The sequence below is a fragment of the Panulirus ornatus genome, chromosome 30 (assembly GCF_036320965.1).
Source record: "Panulirus ornatus isolate Po-2019 chromosome 30, ASM3632096v1, whole genome shotgun sequence".
Taxonomy (NCBI): domain Eukaryota; kingdom Metazoa; phylum Arthropoda; class Malacostraca; order Decapoda; family Palinuridae; genus Panulirus; species Panulirus ornatus.
In genome coordinates, this window is record NC_092253.1 from 14,113,063 (window position 1) to 14,134,472 (window position 21,410).

Below are 21,410 nucleotides of genomic sequence, written 5' to 3' on the forward strand. Positions count from 1 at the left end.
TGGTATACCGGGGTTGACGTGCTGTCAGTGGATTGAATCAGGGCATGTGAAGCGTCTGGAGTAAACCATGGAAAGCTTTGTAGGTATGTATATTTGCGTGTGTGGACGTATGTATATTCATGTGTATGGGGGTGGGTTTAGCCATTTCTTTCGTCTGTTTCCTTGCGGTACCTCGCAAACGCGGGAGACAGCGACAAAGCAAAAAAAAAAAAAAAAAAAAAAAAAAATATATATATATATATATATATATATATATATATATGTGGAGGCTAAGGTGAAGATTTTGTATGGGTTTTCAGAAAAGAAGAGTGAATGTTGGGGTGAAGAGGGTGGTGAGAGTAAGTGAGCTTGGGAAGGAGACTTGTGTGAGGAAGTGCCAGGAGAGACTGAGTACAGAATGGAAAAAGGTGAGAACAATGGAAGTAAGGGGAGTGGGGGAGGAATGGGGTGTATTTAGGGAAGCAATGATGGAGTGCGCAAAAGATGTTTGTAGCATGATAAGCGTGGGAGGTGGGTTGATTAGAAAGGGTAGTGAGTGGTGGGATGAATTAGTAAGATTATTAGTGAAAGAGAAGAGAGGCATTTGGACGATTTTTGCAGGGAAAAAATGAAATTGAGTGGGAGATGTATAAAAGAAAGCGACAGGAGGTCAAGAGAAAGGTGCAAGAGGTGAAAAAGAGGGCAAATGAGAGTTAGGGTGAGAGAGTATCCTTAAATTTTAGGGAGAATAAAAGATGTTCTGGAAGGAGGTAAATAAAGTGCGTAAGACAAGGGAGCAAATGGGAACTTCAGTGAAGGGCGCTAATGGGGAGGTGATAACAAGTAGTGGTGATGTGAGAAGGAGGTGGAGTGAGTATTTTGAAGGTTTTTTGAATGTGTTTGATGATAGAGTGGCAGATATAGGGTGTCTTGGTCGAGGTGGTGTGCAAAGTGAGAGGGTTGGGGAAAATGATTTGGTAAACAGAGAAGAGGTAGTAAAAGCTTTGCGGACGATGAAAGCCGGGAAGGCAGCAGGTTTGGATGGTATTGCAGTGGAATTTACGAAAAAAGGGGGTGACTGTATTGTTCACTGGTTGGTAAGGTTATTTAATGTATGTATGTATGACTCATGGTGAGGTGCCTGAGGATTGGCGGAAAGCGTGCATAGTGCCATTGTACAAAGGCAAAGGGGATAAGAGTGAGTGCTCAAATTACAGAGGTATAAGTTTGTTGAGTATTCCTGGTAAATTATATGGGAGGGTATTGATTGAGAGGGTGAAGGCATGTACAGAACATCAGATTGGGGAAGAGCAGTGTGGTTTCCGAAGTGGTAGAGGATGTGTGGATCAGGTGTTTGCTTTGAAGAATGTATGCGAGAAATACTTAGAAAAGCAAATGGATTTGTATGTAGCATTTATGGATCTGGAGAAGGCATATGATAGAGTTGATAGAGATGCTCTGTGGAAGGTATTAAGAATATATGGTGTGGGAGGCAAGTTGTTAGAAGCAGTGAAAAGTTTTTATCGAGGATGTAAGGCATGTGTACGTGTAGGAAGAGAGGAAAGTGATTGGTTCTCAGTGAATGTAGGTTTGCGGCAGGGGTGTGTGATGTCTCCATGGTTGTTTAATTTGTTTATGGATGAGGTTGTTAGGGAGGTGAATGCAAGAGTTTTGGAAAGAGTGGCAAGTATGAAGTCTGTTGGGGATGAGAGAGCTTGGGAAGTGAGTCACTTGTTGTTCGCTGATGATACAGCGCTGGTGGCTGATTCATGTGAGAAACTGCAGAAGCTGGTGACTGAGTTTGGTAAAGTGTGTGAAAGAAGAAAGTTAAGAGTAAATGTGAATAAGAGCAAGGTAATTAGGTACAGTAGGGTTGAGGGTCAAGTCAACTGGGAGGTAAGTTTGAATGGAGAAAAACTGGAGGAAGTAAAGTGTTTTAGATATCTGGGAGTGGATTTGGCAACGGATGGAACCATGGAAGCGGAAGTGGATCATAGGGTGGGGGAGGGGGCGAAAATCCTGGGAGCCTTGAAGAATGTGTGGAAGTCGAGAACATTATCTCGGAAAGCAAAAATGGGTATGTTTGAAGGAATAGTGGTTCCAACAATGTTGTATGGTTGCGAGGCGTGGGCTATGGATAGAGTTTTGAGCAGGAGGATGGATGTGCTGGAAATGAGATGTTTGAGGACAATGTGTGGTGTGAGGTGGTTTGATCGAGTAAGTAACGTAAGGGTAAGAGAGATGTGTGGAAATAAAAAGAGCGTTGTTGAGAGAGCAGAAGAGGGTGTTTTGAAATGGTTTGGGCACATGGAGAGAATGAGTGAGGAAAGATTGACCAAGAGGATATATGTGTCGGAGGTGGAGGGAACGAGGAGAAGTGGGAGACCAAATTGGAGGTGGAAAGATGGAGTGAAAAAGATTTTGAGTGATCGGGGCCTGAACATGGAAGAGGGTGAAAGGCGGGCAAGGAATAGAGTGAATTGGATCGATGTGGTATACCGGGGTTGACGTGCTGTCAGTGGAATGAATCAGGGCATGTGAAGCGTCTGGGGTAAACCATGGAAAGCTGTGTGGGGTCTGCATGTGGAAAGGGAGCTGTGGTTTCGGTGCATTATTGCATGACAGCTAGAGACTGAGTGTGAACGAATGAGGCCTTTGTTTTCTTTTCCTAGCGCTAGCCCGCACACATGAGGGGGGAGGGGGATGGTATTCCATGTGTGGCGGGGTGGCGATGGAAATGAATAAAGGCAGACAGTGTGAATTGTGTGCATGGGTATATATGTTTGTGTCTGTGTGTGTATATATATGTGTACATTGAGATGTATAGGTATGTATATTTGCCTGTGTGGACGTGTGTGTATATACATGTGTATGGGGGTGGGTTGGGCCATTTCTTTCGTCTGTTTCCTTGCGCTACCTCGCAAACGCGGGAAACAGCGACAAAGCAAAATAGATAAATAATAAATATACACACACACATATATATATATATATATATATATATATATATATATATATATATATATATATATATATTTTTTTTTTTTTTTTTTTTTTTTTTTTATACTTTGTCGCTGTCTCCCGCGTTTGCGAGGTAGCGCAAGGAAACAGACGAAAGAAATGGCCCAACCCCCCCCCCCCCATACACATGTACATACACACGTCCACACACGCAAATATACATACCTACACAGCTTTCCATGGTTTACCCCAGACGCTTCACATGCCTTGCTTCAATCCACTGACAGCACGTCAACCCCTGTATACCACATGACTCCAATTCACTCTATTTCTTGCCCTCCTTTCACCCTCCTGCATGTTCAGGCCCCGATCACACAAAATCTTTTTCACTCCATCTTTCCACCTCCAATTTGGTCTCCCTCTTCTCCTCGTTCCCTCCACCTCCGACACATATATCCTCTTGGTCAATCTCTCCTCACTCATTCTCTCCATGTGCCCAAACCATTTCAAAACACCCTCTTCTGCTCTCTCAACCACGCTCATTTTATTTCCACACATCTCTCTTACCCTTACGTTACTTACTCGATCAAACCACCTCACACCACACATTGTCCTCAAACATCTCATTTCCAGCACATCCATCCTCCTGCGCACATCTCTATCCATAGCCCACGCCTCGCAACCATACAACATTGTTGGAACCACTATTCCCTCAAACATACCCATTTTTGCTTTCCGAGATAATGTTCTCGACTTCCACACATTTTTCAAGGCTCCCAAAATTTTCGCCCCCTCCCCCACCCTATGATCCACTTCCGCTTCCATGGTTCCATCCGCTGACAGATCCACTCCCAGATATCTAAAACACTTCACTTCCTCCAGTTTTTCTCCATTCAAACTCACCTCCCAATTGACTTGACCCTCACCCCTACTGTACCTAATAACCTTGCTCTTATTCACATTTACTCTCAACTTTCTTCTTCCACACACTTTACCAAACTCAGTCACCAGCTTCTGCAGTTTCTCACATGAATCAGCCACCAGCGCTGTATCATCAGCGAACAACAACTGACTCACTTCCCAAGCTCTCTCATCCCCAACAGACTTCATACTTGCCCCTCTTTCCAGGACTCTTGCATTTACCTCCCTTACAACCCCATCCATAAACAAATTAAACAACCATGGAGACATCACACACCCCTGCCGCAAACCTACATTCACTGAGAACCAATCACTTTCCTCTCTTCCTACACGTACACATGCCTTACATCCTCGATAAAAACTTTTCACTGCTTCTAACAACTTGCCTCCCACACCATATATTCTTAATACCTTCCACAGAGCATCTCTATCAACTCTATCATATGCCTTCTCCAGATCCATAAATGCTACATACAAATCCATTTGCTTTTCTAAGTATTTCTCACATACATTCTTCAAAGCAAACACCTGATCCACACATCCTCTACCACTTCTGAAACCGCACTGCTCTTCCCCAATCTGATGCTCTGTACATGCCTTCACCCTCTCAATCAATACCCTCCCATATAATTTACCAGGAATACTCAACAAACTTATACCTCTGTAATTTGAGCACTCACTCTTATCCCCTTTGCCTTTGTACAATGGCACTATGCACGCATTCCGCCAATCCTCAGGCACCTCACCATGAGTCATACATACATTAAATAACCTTACCAACCAGTCAACAATACAGTCACCCCCTTTCTTAATAAATTCCACTGCAATACCATCCAAACCTGCTGCCTTGCCGGCTTTCATCTTCCGCAAAGCTTTTACTACCTCTTCTCTGTTTACCAACTCATTTTCCCTAACCCTCTCACTTTGCACACCACCTCGACCAAAACACCCTATATCTGCCACTCTGTCATCAGACACATTCAACAAACCTTCAAAATACTCATTCCATCTCCTTCTCACATCACCGCTACTTGTTATCACCTCCCCATTTACGCCCTTCACTGAAGTTCCCATTTGCTCCCTTGTCTTACGCACCCTATTTACCTCCTTCCAGAACATCTTTTTATTCTCCCTAAAATTTACTGATAGTCTCTCACCCCAACTCTCATTTGCCCTTTTTTTCACCTCTTGCACCTTTCTCTTGACCTCCTGTCTCTTTCTTTTATACTTCTCCCACTCAATTGCATTTTTTCCCTGCAAAAATCGTCCAAATGCCTCTCTCTTCTCTTTCACTAATACTCTTACTTCTTCATCCCACCACTCACTACCCTTTCTAAACAGCCCACCTCCCACTCTTCTCATGCCACAAGCATCTTTTGCGCAATCCATCACTGATTCCCTAAATACATCCCATTCCTCCCCCACTCCCCTTACTTCCATTGTTCTCACCTTTTTCCATTCTGTACACAGTCTCTCCTGGTACTTCCCCACACAGGTCTCCTTCCCAAGCTCACTTACTCTCACCACCTTCTTCACCCCAACATTCACTCCTCTTTTCTGAAAACCCATACTAATCTTCACCTTAGCCTCCACAAGATAATGATCAGACATCCCTCCAGTTGCACCTCTCAGCACATTAACATCCAAAAGTCTCTTTCGCACGCCTGTCAATTAACACGTAATCCAATAACGCTCTCTGGCCATCTCTCCTACTTACATAAGTATACTTATGTATATCTCGCTTTTTAAACCAGGTATTCCCAATCATCAGTCCTTTTTCAGCACATAAATCTACAAGCTCTTCACCATTTCCATTTACAACACTGAACACCCCATGCATACCAATTATTCCCTCAACTGCCACATTACTCACCTTTGCATTCAAATCACCCATCACTATAACCCGGTCTCGTGCATATATATATATATATATATATATATATATATATATATATATATATATATATATATATATATATATATATATATATATCTTTAAAAAAAAAAGTATTCGCCATTTCCCGAGTTAGCGAGTTAGAGTTAGGAACAGAGAACTGGGCCTTTGAGGGAATATCCTCACCTGGCCCCCTTCTCTGTTCCTTCTTTTGGAAAATTAAAATAAAATAATGAGAGGGGAGGATTTCCAGCCCCCCCGCTCCCTCCCCTTTTAGTCGCCTTCTACGACACGCAGGGAATACGTGGGAAGTATTCTTTCTCCCCTATCCCCAGGGATATAAAACATATATATATATATATATATATATATATATATATATATATATATATATATATATATATATATATATATATATATATATATATGTACATAATTCATATTGTCTGCCCTTATTCATGCACGTCGCCACCCCGCCACACATGAAATGGAAACCCCTTCTCCCGCATGTGCGCGAGGTAGCGCCAGGAAAAGACAACAAAGGCCACATTCGTTTACACTCTGTCTCTACCTGTCATGTATAATTCAACGAAACCACAGCTCCCTTTCCAGATCCAGGCCTCGCAAAACTTTCCACGGTCTACCCCAAACGCTTCACATGCTCTGGTTCAATCCATTGACTGCACGTCGACACCGGTACACCATATCGTTCCAATTCACTATTCCTTGCACGCCTTTCGCCCTCATGCATATTCAGGCCCCGATCACTCAAAATCTTTTTCACTCCATCTTTTCACCTCCAATTTGATCTGCCACTTCTCCTCGTTCCCTCCACCTCTGACACATACATCCTCTTGGTCAATCTTTCCTCACTCATTCTCTCCATGTGACCAAACCATTTCAAAATACCCTCTTCTGCTCTCAACCACACTCTTTTTATTACCACACATCTCTCTTACCCTTTCATTACTTACTCGATCAAACCACCTCATATCTAATATTGTCCTCAGACATGTCATTTACAGTACATCCACCCTCCTCCGCACAACTCTATCTATAGCCCACGCCTCACAACCATATAACATTTTTGAAACCACTACTTCTTCAAAAATACTCATTTTTGCTTTCTAATATAACGTTCTCGACTTCCACACATTTTTCAGCGCTTCCAGACCTTTCGCCCCCTTCCCCACCCTATGATTCACTTCCGCTTCCATGGTTCCATCCTCTGACAAATCCACTCCCAGATATCTAAAACACTTCCTCCAGTTTTTCTTCATTCAAACTTACCTCCTAACTGACTTGTCCCTCAACCCTACTGTACCTAAAACCTTGCTCCTATTCACATTTACTCTCAGCTTTCTTCTTTCACACACTTTACCAAACTCAGTTACCAGCTTCTGCAGTTTCTCACCCGAATCAGCCACCAGCGCTGTATCATCAGCGAACAACAACTGATTCATTTCCCAAGCTCTCTCATCCATAACAGACTGCATATTTGCCCCTCTTTCCAAACCTCTTGCATTCACCTCCCTAACAGCTCCATCCATAATTAAATGAAACAACCATGGAGACATCACGCACCCCTGCCGCAAACCTACATTCACTGAGAACCAATCACTTTCCTCTCTTTCTACACGTACACATGCCTTATATCCTCGATAAAAACTTTTCACTGCTTCTAACAATTTGCCTCCCACACCATATAATCTTAATACATTTCACAGAGCATCTTTATAAACTGTGTCTTATGCCTTTTCCAGATCCATTAAATTTTAGGGAGAATGAAAAGATGTTTTTGTAAGAAGGTAAATAAAGTGCATAAGACAATGGAAGATGGGAACTACAGTGAACGGGGCTAATGGGGAGGTGATAAGTAGTGATGATGTGAGAAGGAGATGGAGTGAGTATTTTGAAGGTTTGTTGAATGTGATTGATGATAGAGTAGCAGATATAGGGTGTTTTGTTCGAGGTGGTGTGCAAAGTGAGAGGGTTAGTGAGAATGATTTGGTAAACAGAGAAGAGGTAGTAAAAGCTTTGCGGAAGATGAAAACCAGCAAGGCAGCGTGTTTGGATGGTATTGCAGTGGAATTTATTAAAAAAGGGGGTAACTGTATTGTTGACTGGTTGGTAAGGTTAATGCATGCATGACTCATGGTTAGGTGCCTTAGGATTAGCGGAATGCTTGCATAGTGCCATTGTACAAAGGCAAAGGGGATAAGAATGAGTGCTTAAATTACAGAGGTATATGTTTGTTGAGTAATCCTGGGAAACTGTATGGGAGGGTATTGACATCGCACTTCAGTAACTGATACAATTATATTCAACATGTAAGTTTTCTATACATGTGGCACGACATATTTCGTGGGGACAATCCACTTCACCAGGTGCCAGTACTTAACAAAGTCATTTAAATCCCAATATCACACTTGTTTTCCGCTGTTCAACACTAATCATTATAGACCAAGCACTGTCTGCTATGTCTGGCCATAACCGTTGTAAGGGAGAATGATTAAGGGGAGTCATATGGCGAGGGTTGACCTGGGTGGCTGGGTGTGTCTTGAACAACTTTTTTTTCCCTTATGTTTTCATGTTTTTTCATTTCTTTTATAATGATTTGGTTAACGCTAAGATAGGCTTTAAAGTCGCCTGGGGACAAATTAAAGTTCTTAGTATTAGCAATCAAGACAGATTCATTGACGTTGCGTGTGGCATAATCGGCAGAGGGGCACAGAATAATGGGATTTTCAAGATCTATGGGGTTGATCATTTTCATGACCATGTTTAGCGATCGCATTTTTGCAGTCATCCCTGCGTACTGAATGTCGGTGCCAATAACATCTCTCCGTTACAGTCTTACCAGTCTGGCCTACATGAATATATTCACAAGTCTTGCATTTGGCGGCGTAAACACTCCCAATTGCTGCTTGATTTGGCCTACTATTTATGAAGATCTTGTTGTTGGTGTGATTGTACTGGAAAACAACATTACAAGCACTGTTTTTTAGAACATGTCTCAGATTAGTTCAGTTGGGAGAAGATGGCAACACTAAACATTTAGACTTACAAGTCTAAATGTATCTGGAAGTTGCTAGGTTGGATGAAGTGTGTAATACAAGCCTTCTCTCTCCAATAATTCCTTTGTGAGGGTGGTGTGGTGGCAGAACCTCAGGTGTGTCTCCAGGCTCCCACTCTGTAAATGACCGAAAGATGTCTGGACAATTGGATGGAGGTCATGCCTATGTGCGATGAACGCGGCGCGCAGTCCTCGTGTGGGCATTGGAGTTCGTACATGGCAAGACCTATAAATTCCACCATGGTCTTTGGTGATGTGAGGGGGAGGATGGTCATGGACCATTGGTTGGTCTGAGATGGAAAGCTTTCCTCGCCTCGTAGTTGAACGGTATGCGCGCCAGCTTACCAAGCGGTGGTCACGGGTTTGCCCAATACAAAGAGAGCTGATGGAGGTTAGTCCTCGTCCCCACAGTGACTCTCTTAAGGTATCGACCCACTGCATGTTATTCCCAACATTAGATAGTTGTGTTATTACCACTGTAACTGCTGAAACTGTATGTTATTCCCAACATTAGATAGTTGTGTTATTACCACTGTAACTGCTGAAACTGTATGTTATTCCCAACATTAGATAGTTGTGTTATTACCACTGTAACTGCTGAAACTGTATGTTATTCCCAACATTAGATAGTTGTGTTATTACCACTGTAACTGCTGAAACTGTATGTTATTCCCAACATTAGATAGTTGTGTTATTACCACTGTAACTGCTGAAACTGTCTGTTATTCCCAACATTAGATAGTTCTGTTATTACCAGTGTAACTGCTGAAACTGTTGAACAACCTACCTGACCTTAACCTATCCTAACATATCTTGATTTAGCTTCACCTTCCATAACCCACCCCAACTTACGCGTTTCCTTATGACACATTCAGTTTGTCCACCTTGTCTTCTAAGTAACAAATCCAGTGAACTCTCAACCCACCACTGTAACTTGCCACATGTTTTACTCCACTGTATTCACCATTCATTTTTGTAATTACTTTTTTTGTAGTATACAGGGAGGGAGTTCTACACTTGTGGGTTCCCACGTCTTGAGCTTTTTCTACATCCAGACAGCTTGTTGAGCTTCTGTTTGCTGTCCACATTCAGTCTCACAACTCGGTTTATTCCATGCATCCACTACTCATATATCATGAAAAAAATTCTTTAAATTTTTTTCACTAGTTTTTTTGCTTAATTTCATGTTATTCCCTTTGGTTGATCTATCCTTGTATCTTTCGAGGGACTGTTAAGTGTCTACATCATTAAACTACATTAGAAACTTAAGGTTTTGATCATTAACCCTTACGCTTCTCTCTTCTGTAATCTTTTGGACCGTCTGCATTAGCTGCTAGCGCTCCTTTAAGCACGGTGTGACTTAACTTGAGAGGAATGTAACCATAAATATGACTGCTGACTCAAACCTGTGGTCTATGCCACACCTCACCCACCAACCCAGTCTTCTTATATCCGAGCCATGAAGAAATATTCAACTGTTATACTGCTTGAATTATCCTCAGATCTTAGCAACGTGCGTTTCTACTATGTTCAATAGTCTTTTGAGATTATATTAATTATCCTCAGATCTTACGTGCGTTACTACTATGTTCAATAGTCTTCTGAGATTATGTTAATTATTACGATGCCCAAGTCATGTATGCACTCCAACTGTCGGAAAATAAGAGACGATGACTACATTTGTTTATATTGTCAGGCCGACATCTGCCATGACGCATGCGCAGTTATGAGAGGCGCTATGCCGTAACGGGATTTCCCATTGAGCTTTCCTGTCTCGCACCTCCTGGCTACACTTGTACTGGAGATCTTATGAATAGAATTACTCACGCCAGCTCAACCTGAGCAAGTACAGACCAGAATATACTTGACCATAGTATATTCTCCTCAGCGTTGGGTAAACCAATGATCATCCAACCAAACTTTGATTGTTGCCAAAGCACCATGAGAACTGCTCTACCTCACAAACCAAGAGATGCTCACCCGACCATTACACCTAAACAAACCAGGGGACGCTAACCCGACAGCCACACCTAAACAAACCATGGGACCATAACCCGACAGCCACACCTAAACAAACCATGGGACCATAACCCGACAGCCACACCTAAACAAACCATGGGACCATAACCCGACCACCACACCTAACCAAACCATGGGACCATAATCCGACCACCACACCTAACCAAACTATGGGACCATAATCCAACCAACACACCTAATCAAACCATGGGACCATAATCCAACCACCACACCTAAACAAACCATGGGACCATAACCCGACCACCACACCTAAACAAACCATGGGACCATAACCCGACTACCACACCTAAACAAACCATGGGACCATAATCCGACCACCACACCTAACCAAACCATGGGACCATAACCCGACCACCACACCTAACCAAAACATGGGACCATAATCCGACCACCGCACCTAACCAAACCATGGGACCACAACCCGACCACCACACCTAGCCAAACCATGGGACCATAACCCGACCACCACACCTAACCAAACTACATCACACACACGTCACCTACACAAACCTAATCCAACTTAAGCTACTTTGTTCATCATCGGAAGACGTTCATGTTATGAGGTAATTCTGGATTCCAGTGGGAAACCTCACTGTGTAGATTCGAACCCAGCCAGGATGTGGAGCAGGACGGAGCCGGGGTTGAGTGTTCTCCCTTACACAATGACCTGCGCTGCCACGTCGAGGCAGGAATACACACGACCGGATTATTATGTCCATCAAGGAGGTAACATTTTTCTCTCATAATTAGGTACACACACCTACCTACAAGTCTTTACTCCTGTATATGCATATATATATATATATATATATATATATATATATATATATATATATATATATATAGTGAGTTCTTAAATTACAGAGGTATATGTTTGTTGAGTATTCCTGGTAAGTTATATGGGAGGGTATTGATTGAGAGGGTGAAGGCATGTACAGAGCATCAGATTGGGGAAGAGCAGTGTGGTTTCAGAAGTGGTAGAGGATGTGTGGATCAGGTGTTTGCTTTCAAGAATGTATGTTAGAAATACTTAGAAAAGCAAATAGATTTGTATGTGCCATTTATGGATCGGGAGAAGGCACATGATAGAGTTGATAGATATGCTCTGTGGAAGGTATTAAGAATATATGGTGCGGGAAGCAAGTTGTTAGAAGCAGTGAAAAGCTTTTATCGAGGATGTAAGGCATGTGTACGTGTAGGAAGAGAGGAGAATGATTGGTTCTCAGTGAATGTAGGTTTGCGGAAGGGGTGTGTGATGTCTCCACGGTTGTTTAATTTGTTTATGGGTGGGGTTGTTAGGGAGGTGAATGCAAGAGTTTTGGAAAGAGGGGCAAGTATGAAGTCTGTTGTGGATGAGAGAGCTTTGGAAGTGAGACAGTTGTTGTTCCCTGATGATACAACGCTGGTGGCTGATTCGTGTGAGAAACTGCAGAAGCTGGTGACTGAGTTTGGTAAAGTGTGTAAAAGAAGAAAGTTGAGTGTAAATGTGAATAAGAGGAAAGTTATTAGGTACAATAGGGTTGAGGGACAAGTCAACTGGGAGGTAAGTTTGGAGGGAGAAAGACTGGAGGGAGTGAAGTTTTTTAGATTTCTTGGAGTGGATTTGGCAGCGGATGGAACCATGGAAGCGTAAGTGAATCATAGGGTGAGGGAGGAGGCGAAAGTTCTGGGAGCGTTGAAGAATGTGTGGAAATCGAGAACATTATCTCGGGAAGGAAAAATGGGTATGTTTGAAGGAATAGTGGTTCCAACAATGTTATATGGTTGCGAGGCGTGGGCTACAGATAGAGTTGTGCGAAGGAGGGTGGATGTGCTGGAAATGAGATGTTTGAGGATAATATGTGGTGTGAGGTGGTTTGATCGAGTAAGTAATGTAAGGGTAAGAGAGATGAGTGGAAATGAAAAGAGTATGGTTGAGAGAGCAGAAGAGGGTGTTTTGAAATGGTTTGGTCACATGGAGAGAATGAGTGAGGAAAGATTGACTAAGAGGATATGTGTCAGAGGTGGAGGGAACGAGGAGAAGTGGGAGACCAAATTGGAGGTGGAAAGATGGAGTGAAAAAGATTTTGAGTGATCGGGGCCTGAACATCAAAAGGGTGAAAGGCGTGCAAAGAATAGAGTGAATTGGAACGATGTGGTATACCGGGGTCGACGTGACGTCAATGGATTGAACCAGGACATGTGAAGCGTCTGGTGTAAACCATGCAAAGTTGTGTGGGGCCTGGATGTGGAAAGGGAGCTGTGGTTTCGGTGCATTATTACATGACAGCTAGAGACTGAGTGTGAACGAATGGGGCCTTTGTTGTCTTTTCCTAGCGCTACCTCGCACACATAAGGGGAGAGGGGGGATGTTATTCCATGTGTGGCGGGGTGACAATGGGATTGAAGAAAGGCAGACAGTATGAATTATGTACATGTGTATATATGTATATGTCTGTGCGTGTATAAATATGTGTACATTGAGATGCATAGGTATGTATACTTGCGTGGGTGGACGTGTATGTATATACATGTGTGTGTGGGTGGGTTGGGCCATTTCTTTCGTCTGTTTCCTTGCGCTACCTCGCTAACGCGGGAGACAGCGACAAAGCAAAATAAATAGATAAATAGATAATATATATATATATATATATATATATATATATATATATATATATATATATATATATACTTTTTTTTATTTTGCTTTGTCGCTGTCTCCCGCGTTTGCGAGGTAGCGCAAGGAAACAGACGAAAGAAATGGCACAACCCACCCCCATACACAATGTACACACACACACGCCCACACACGCAAATATACATACCTATACATCTCAATGTACACATATATATACACACACAGACACATACATATATACCCATGCACACAACTCACACTGCCTGCCCCTATTCATTCCCATCGCCACCTCGCCACACATGGAATACCATCCCCCTCCCCCCTCATGTGTGCGAGGTAGCACTAGGAAAAGACAACAAAGGCCCCATTCGTTCACACTCAGTCTCCAGCTGTCACGCAATAATGCCCGAAACCACAGCTCCCTTTCCACATCCAGGCCCCACACAACTTTCCATGGTTTACCCCAGACGCTTCACATGCCCTGATTCAATCCACTGACAGCACGTCAACCCCGGTATACCACATCGATCCAATTCACTCTATTCCTTGCCCGCCTTTCACCCTCCTGCATGTTCAGGCCCCGATCACTCAAAATCTTTTTCACTCCATCTTTCCACCTCCAATTTGGTCTCCCACTTCTCCTCGTTCCCTCCACCTCCGACACATATATCCTCTTGGTCAATCTTTCCTCACTCATTCTCTCCATATGCCCAAACCATTTCAAAACACCCTCTTCTGCTCTCTCAACCACGCTCTTTATATTTCCACACATCTCTCTTACCCTTACATTACTTACTCTATCAAACAACCTCACACCACACATTGTCCTCAAACATCTCATTTCCAGCACATCCACCCTCCTGCGCACAACTCTATCCATAGCCCACGCCTCGCAACCATACAACATTGTTGGAACCACTATTCCTTCAAACATACCCATTTTTGCTTTCCGAGATAATGTTCTCGACTTCCACACATTCTTCAAGGCTCCCAGGATTTTCGCCCCCTCCCCCACCCTATGGTTCACTTCCGCTTCCATGGTTCCATCCGCTGCCAGATCCACTCCCAGATATCTAAAACACTTTACTTCCTCCAGTTTTTCTCCATTCAAACTTACCTCCCAATTGACTGACCCTCAACCCTACTGTACCTAATAACTTTGCTCTTATTCACATTTACTCTTAACTTTCTTCTTTCACACACTTTACCAAACTCAGTCACCAGCTTCTGCAGTTTCTCACATGGATCAGCCACCAGCGCTTTATCATCAGCGAACAACGACTGACTCACTTCCCAAGCTCTCTCATCCACAACAGACTTCATACTTGCCCCTCTTTCCAAAACTCTTGCATTCACCTCCCTAACAACCCCATCCATAAACAAATTAAACAACCATGGAGACATCACACACCCCTGCCGCAAACCTACATTCACTGAGAACCAATCACTTTCCTCTCTTCCTACACGTACACATGCCTTACATCCTCGATAAAAACTTTTCACTGCTTCTAACAATTTGCCTCCCACACCATATATTCTTAATACCTTCCACAGAGCATCTCTATCAGCTCTATCATATGCCTTCTCCAGATCCATAAATGCTACATACAAATCCATTTGCTTTTCTAAGTATTTCTCACATACATTCTTCAAAGCAAACACCTGATCCACACATCCTCTACCACTTCTGAAACCACACTGCTCTTCCCCAATCTGATGCTCTGTACATGCCTTCACCCTCTCAATCAATACCCTCCCATATAATTTACCAGGAATACTCAACAAACTTATACCTCAAATTTGAGCACTCACTCTTATCCCCTTTGCCTTTGTACAATGGCACTATGCACGCATTCCGCCAATCCTCAGGCACCTCACCATGAGTCATACATACAGTAAATAACCTTACCAACCAGTCAACAATACAGTCACCCCCTTTTTTAATAAATTCCACTGCAATACTATCCAAACCTGCTGCCTTGCCGGCTTTCATCTTCCGCAAAGCTTTTACTACCTCTCCTCTGTTTACCAAATCATTTTCCCTAACCCTCTCACTTTGCACACCACCTCGACCAAAACACCCTATATCTGCCACTCTATCATCAAACACATTCAACAAACCTTCAAAATACTCACTCCATCTCCTTCTCGCATCACCACTACTTGTTATAACCTCCCCATTTGCGCCATTCACTGAAGTTCCCATTTGCTCCCTTGTCTTACGCACTTTATTTACCTCCTTCCAGAACATCTTTTTATTCTCACTAAAATTTAATGATACTCTCTCACCCCAACTCTCATTTGCCCTCTTTTTCACCTCTTGCACCTTTCTCTTGACCTCCTGTCTCTTTCTTTTATACATCTCCCACTCAATTGCATTTTTTCCCAAATGCCTCTTCCAAATGCCTCTCTCTTCTCTTTCACTAATAATCTTACTTCTTCATCCCACTACTCACTTCTCTTTCTAATCAACCCACCTCCAACGCTTCTTATGCCACAAGCATCTTTTGCGCAATCCATCACTGATTCCCTAAATACATCCCATTCCTCCCCCACTCCCCTTACTTCCATTGTTCTCACCTTTTTCCATTCTGTACTCAGTCTCTCCTGGTACTTCCTCACACAAGTCTCCTTCCCAAGCTCACTTACTCTCACCACCCTCTTCACCCCAACATTCACTCTTCTTTTCTGAAAACCCATACAAATCTTCACCTTAGCCTCCACAAGATAATGATCAGACATTCCTCCAGTTGCACCTCTCAGCACATTAACATCCAAAAGTCTCTCTTTTGCGCGCCTGTCAATTAACACGTAATCCAATAACGCTCTCTGGCCATCTCTCCTACTTACATACGTATACTTATGTATATCTCGCTTTTTTAACCAGGTATTCCCAATCACCAGTCCTTTTTCAGCACATAAATCTACAAGCTCTTCACCATTTCCATTTACAACACTGAACACCCCATGTATACCAATTATTCCCTCAACTGCCACATTACTCACATTTGCATTCAAATCACCCATCACTATAACCCGGTCTCGTGCATCAAAACCACTAACACACTCATTCAGCTGCTCCCAAAACACTTGCCTCTCATGATCTTTCTTTTCATGCCCAGGTGCATATGCACCAATAATCACCCATCTCTCTCCATCAACTTTCAGCTTTACCCATATTAATCGAGAATTTACTTTCTTACATTCTATCACATACTCCCACAACTCCTGTTTCAGGAGTAGTGGTACTCCTTCCCTTGCTCTTGTCCTCTCACTAACCCCTGACTTTACTCCCAAGACATTCCCAAACCACTCTTCCCCTTTACCCTTGAGCTTCGTTTCACTCAGAGCCAAAACATCCAGGTTCCTTTCCTTAAACATACTACCTATCTCTCCTTTTTTCACATCTTGGTTACATCCACACACATTTAGACACCCCAGTCTGAGCCTTCGAGGAGGATGAGCACTCACCGCGTGACTCCTTCTTCTGTTTCCCATTTTAGAAAGTTAAAAATACAAGGAGGGGAGGATTTCTGGCCCCCCGCTCCCGTCCCCTCTAGTCGCCTTCTACGACACGCAAGGAATGCGTGGGAAGTATTCTTTCACCCCTATCCCCATGGATAATATATATATGGGAGGGTATTGATTGTGAGGGTGAAGGCATGTACAGAGCATCAGATTGGGGAAGAGCAGTGTGGTTCCAGAAGTGGTAGAGGATGTGTGTATCAGGTGTTTGCTTTGAAGAATGTATGTGAGAAATACTTAGAAAAGCAAATGGATTTGTATGTGGCATTTATGGATCTGGAGAAGGCATATGATAGAGTTGATAGCAATGCTCTGTGGAAGGTATTAAGAATATATGGTGTGGGAGGCAAGTTGTTAAAAGCAGTGAAAAGTTTTTATCGAGGTTGTAAGGCATGTGTACGTGTAGGAAGAGAGGAAAGTGATTGGTTCTCAGTGAATGTAGGTTTGCGGCAGGGGTGTGTGTTGTCTCCATGGTTGAACTTGTTTATGGATGCGGTTGTAAGGGAGGTGAATGCAAGAGTTTTGGAAAGAGGGGCAAGTATGCAGTCTGTTGTGGATGAGAGAGCTTGGGAAGTGAGTCAGTTGTTCGCTGATGATACAGCGCTGGTGGCTGATTCGGGTGAGAAACTGGAAAAGTTGGTGACTGAGTTTGGTAAAGTGTGTGAGCGAAGAAAGCTGAGAGTAAATGTGAACAAGAGCAAGGTTATTAGGTACAGTAGGGTTGAGGGTCAAGTCAATTGGGAGGTAAGTTTGAGTGGGAAAAACTGGAGGAAGTGAAGTGTTTTAGATATCTGGGAGTGGATTTGACAGCGGATGGAACCATGGAAGCGGAAGCGAATCATAGGTTGGAGGAGGGGCCGAAAGTTCTAGGAGCGGTGAAGAATGTGTGGAAGTTGAGACCGTTATCTTGGAAAGCAAAATTGGGTATGTTTGAAGGAATAGTTGTTCCAACAATGTTATATGGTTGCGAGGCGTGGGCTATGGGTAGAGTTGTGCGGAGGAGGGCGAATGTGTTGGAAAGAAGATGTATAAGACAGTATATGGTGTGTAGTGGTTTAATCGAGTAAATAATGAAAGGGTAGGAGAGATGTGTGGTGGTAAACAGAGTGTGGTTGAGAGAGCAGAAGGGGGTGTTTTGAAATGGTTTGGTCACATGGAGAGAATGAGTGTGGAAAGATTGACACAGAGGATATATGTCAAAGGTGGAGGGAACGAGGAGAAGAGGGAGACCAAATTGGAGGTGGAAAGATGGAGTGAAAAAGATTTTGAATGATCGGGGCCTGAACATGCAGGAGTTATTACCTTCCCATTAGCCCCTTTCACCGATGTTCCCATTTGTTCTCTTGTCTTACGCACTATATTTACCTCCCTCCAAAACATCTTTTTATTCTCCCTAAAATTTAATGATAATCTCTCACCCCAACTCTCATTTGTCCTCTTTTTCACCTTTTGCACCTTTCTCTTGACCTCCTGCCTCTTTCTTTTATACATCTCCCAGTCGTTTGCATTATTTCCTTGCAAAAATTGTCTAAATGCCTCACTCTTCTCTTTCATTAATAATCTTACTTCATCCCACCACTCACTACCTTTTCTAATCTGCCCACAAGCCATCACTGCTTCCCTAAATACATTCCATTTCTATCTCACTTCCCTTACGTCCTTTGTTCTCACCTTTTCCCATTCTGTACTCAGTCTCTCCTGGTACTTCCTCACACAAGTCTCCTTCCCAAGCTCACTTACTCTCGCCACTCTCTTCACCCCAACATTTTCTCTTCTTTTCTGAAAACTTCTACAAATCTTCACCTTCCCCTCCACAAGATAATGATCAGACATCCCTCCAGTTGCACCTCTCAGCACATTAACATCCCAAAGTCTCTCTTTCACGCGCCTATCAATTAACACGTAATCCAATAACGCTCTCTGGCCATCTCTCCTACTTAAATACGTATACTTATGTATATCTCTCTTTTTAAACCAGGTATTTCCAATCACTAGACCTTTTTCAGTACACAAATCTACAAGCTCTTCACCATTTCCATCCACAACACTGGACACCCCATGTATTATTCCCTCAACAGCCAAATCACTCACCTTTACATTCAAACCACCCATCACAATAACCCGGTCTCGTGCATCAAAAGTACAAGCACACTCGCCCAGCTGGTTCCAAAACACTTGACTCTCATGTACTCTCATATATATATATATATATATATATATATATATATATATATATATATATATATATATTTATTTATTTATTTTTCATTCATTATTTATTTTACTTTGTCGCTGTCTCCCGCGTTAGCGAGGTAGCGCAAGGAAACAGACGAAAGAATGGTCCAACCCGCCCACATACACATGTATATACATACACGTACACACACGCAAATATACATACCTATACATCTCAATGTACACATATTTATACACACACAGACATATACATATATACACATGTACATAATTCATACTGTCTGCCTTTATTTGTTCCCATCGCCACCTCGCCACACATGGAATAACAACCCCCTCCCCCCTCATGTGTGCGAGGTAGCGCTAGGAAAAGACACCAAAGGCCCCATTCGTTCACACTCAGTCTCTAGCTGTCATGTAATAATGCACCGAAACCACAGCTCCCCTTCCACATCCAGGCCCCACACAACTTTCCATGGTTTACCCCAGACGCTTCAAATTCCCTGGTTCAATCCATTGACAGCACGTTGACCCCGGTATACCACATCGATCCAAGTCACTCTATTCCTTTCACGCCTTTCACCCTCCTGCGTGTTCAGGCCCCGATCACTCAAAATCTTTTTCACTCCTTCTTTCCATCTAAAATTTGGTCTCCCACTTCTCCTCGTTCCCTTCACCTCCGACACATATATCCTCTTTGTCAATCTTTCCTCACTCATTCTCTCCATGTGACCAAACCACTTCAAAACACCCTCTTCTGCTCTCTCAACCACACTCTTTTTATTTCCACACATCCCTCTTACCCTTACATTACTTACTCGATCAAACCACCTCACACCACATATTGTCTTCAAACATCTCATTTCCAGCACATCCACCCTCCTGCGCACAACTCTATCCATAGCCCACGCCTCGCAACCATACAACATTGTTGGAACCACTATTCCTTCAAACATACCCATTTTTGCTTTCCGAGATAATTTCTCGACTTCTAAACATTCTTCAAGGCTCCCAGAATTTTCGCCCCCTCCCCCACCCTATGATTCACTTCCGCTTCCATTGTTCCATCCGCTGCCAGATCCACTCCCAGATATCTAAAACACTTTACTTCCTCCAGTTTTTCTCCATTCAAACTTACCTCCCAATTGACTTGACCCTCAACCCTACTGTACCTAATAACCTTGCTCTTATTCACATTTACTCTTAACTTTCTTCTTTCACACACTTTACCAAACTCAGTCACCAGCTTCTGCTGTTTCTCACATGAATCACCCACCAGTGCTGTATCATCAGCGAACAACAACTGACTCACTTCCCAAGCTCTCTCATTCACAACAGACTGCAAACTTGCCCCTCTTTCCAAAACTCTTGCATTCACCTCCCTAACAACCCCATCCATAAACAAATTAAACAGCCATGGAGATATCACACACCCCTGCCGCAAACCTACATTCACTGAGAACCAATCACTTTCCTTTCTTGCTACACGTACACATGCCTTACGTCCTCGATAAAAACTTTTCACTGCTTCTAACAACTTGCCTCCCACACCATATATTCTTAAAACCTTCCACAGAGCATCTCTATCAACTCTATCATATGCCTTCTCCAGATCCATAAATGCTACATACAAATCCATTTGTTTTTCTAAGTATTTCTCTCATACATTCTTGAAAGCAAACACCTGATCCACACATCCTCTACCACTTTTGAAACCACACTGCTTTTCCCCAATCTGATGCTCTGTATATGCCTTCACCCTCTCAATCAATACCCTACCATATAATTTACCAGGAATACTCAACAAACTTATACCTCTGTAATTTGAGCACTCACTCTTATCCCCTTTGCCTTTGTACAATGGCACAATGGAAGCATTCCGCCAATCCTCAGGCACCTCACCATGAATCATACATACATTAAATAACCTTACCAACCAGTCAACAATACAGTCACCCCCTATTTTAATAAATTCCACTGCAATACCATCCAAACGTGCTGCCTTGCCGGCTTTCATCTTCCGTAAAGCTTTTACTACCTCTTCTCTATTTACCAAATCATTTTCCCTAACCCTCTCACTTTGCACACCACCTCGATCAAAACACCCTATATCTGCCACTCTATCATCAAACACATTCAACAAACCTTCAAAATACTCACTCCATCTCCTTCTCACATCACCACCACCACTTGTTATCACCTCC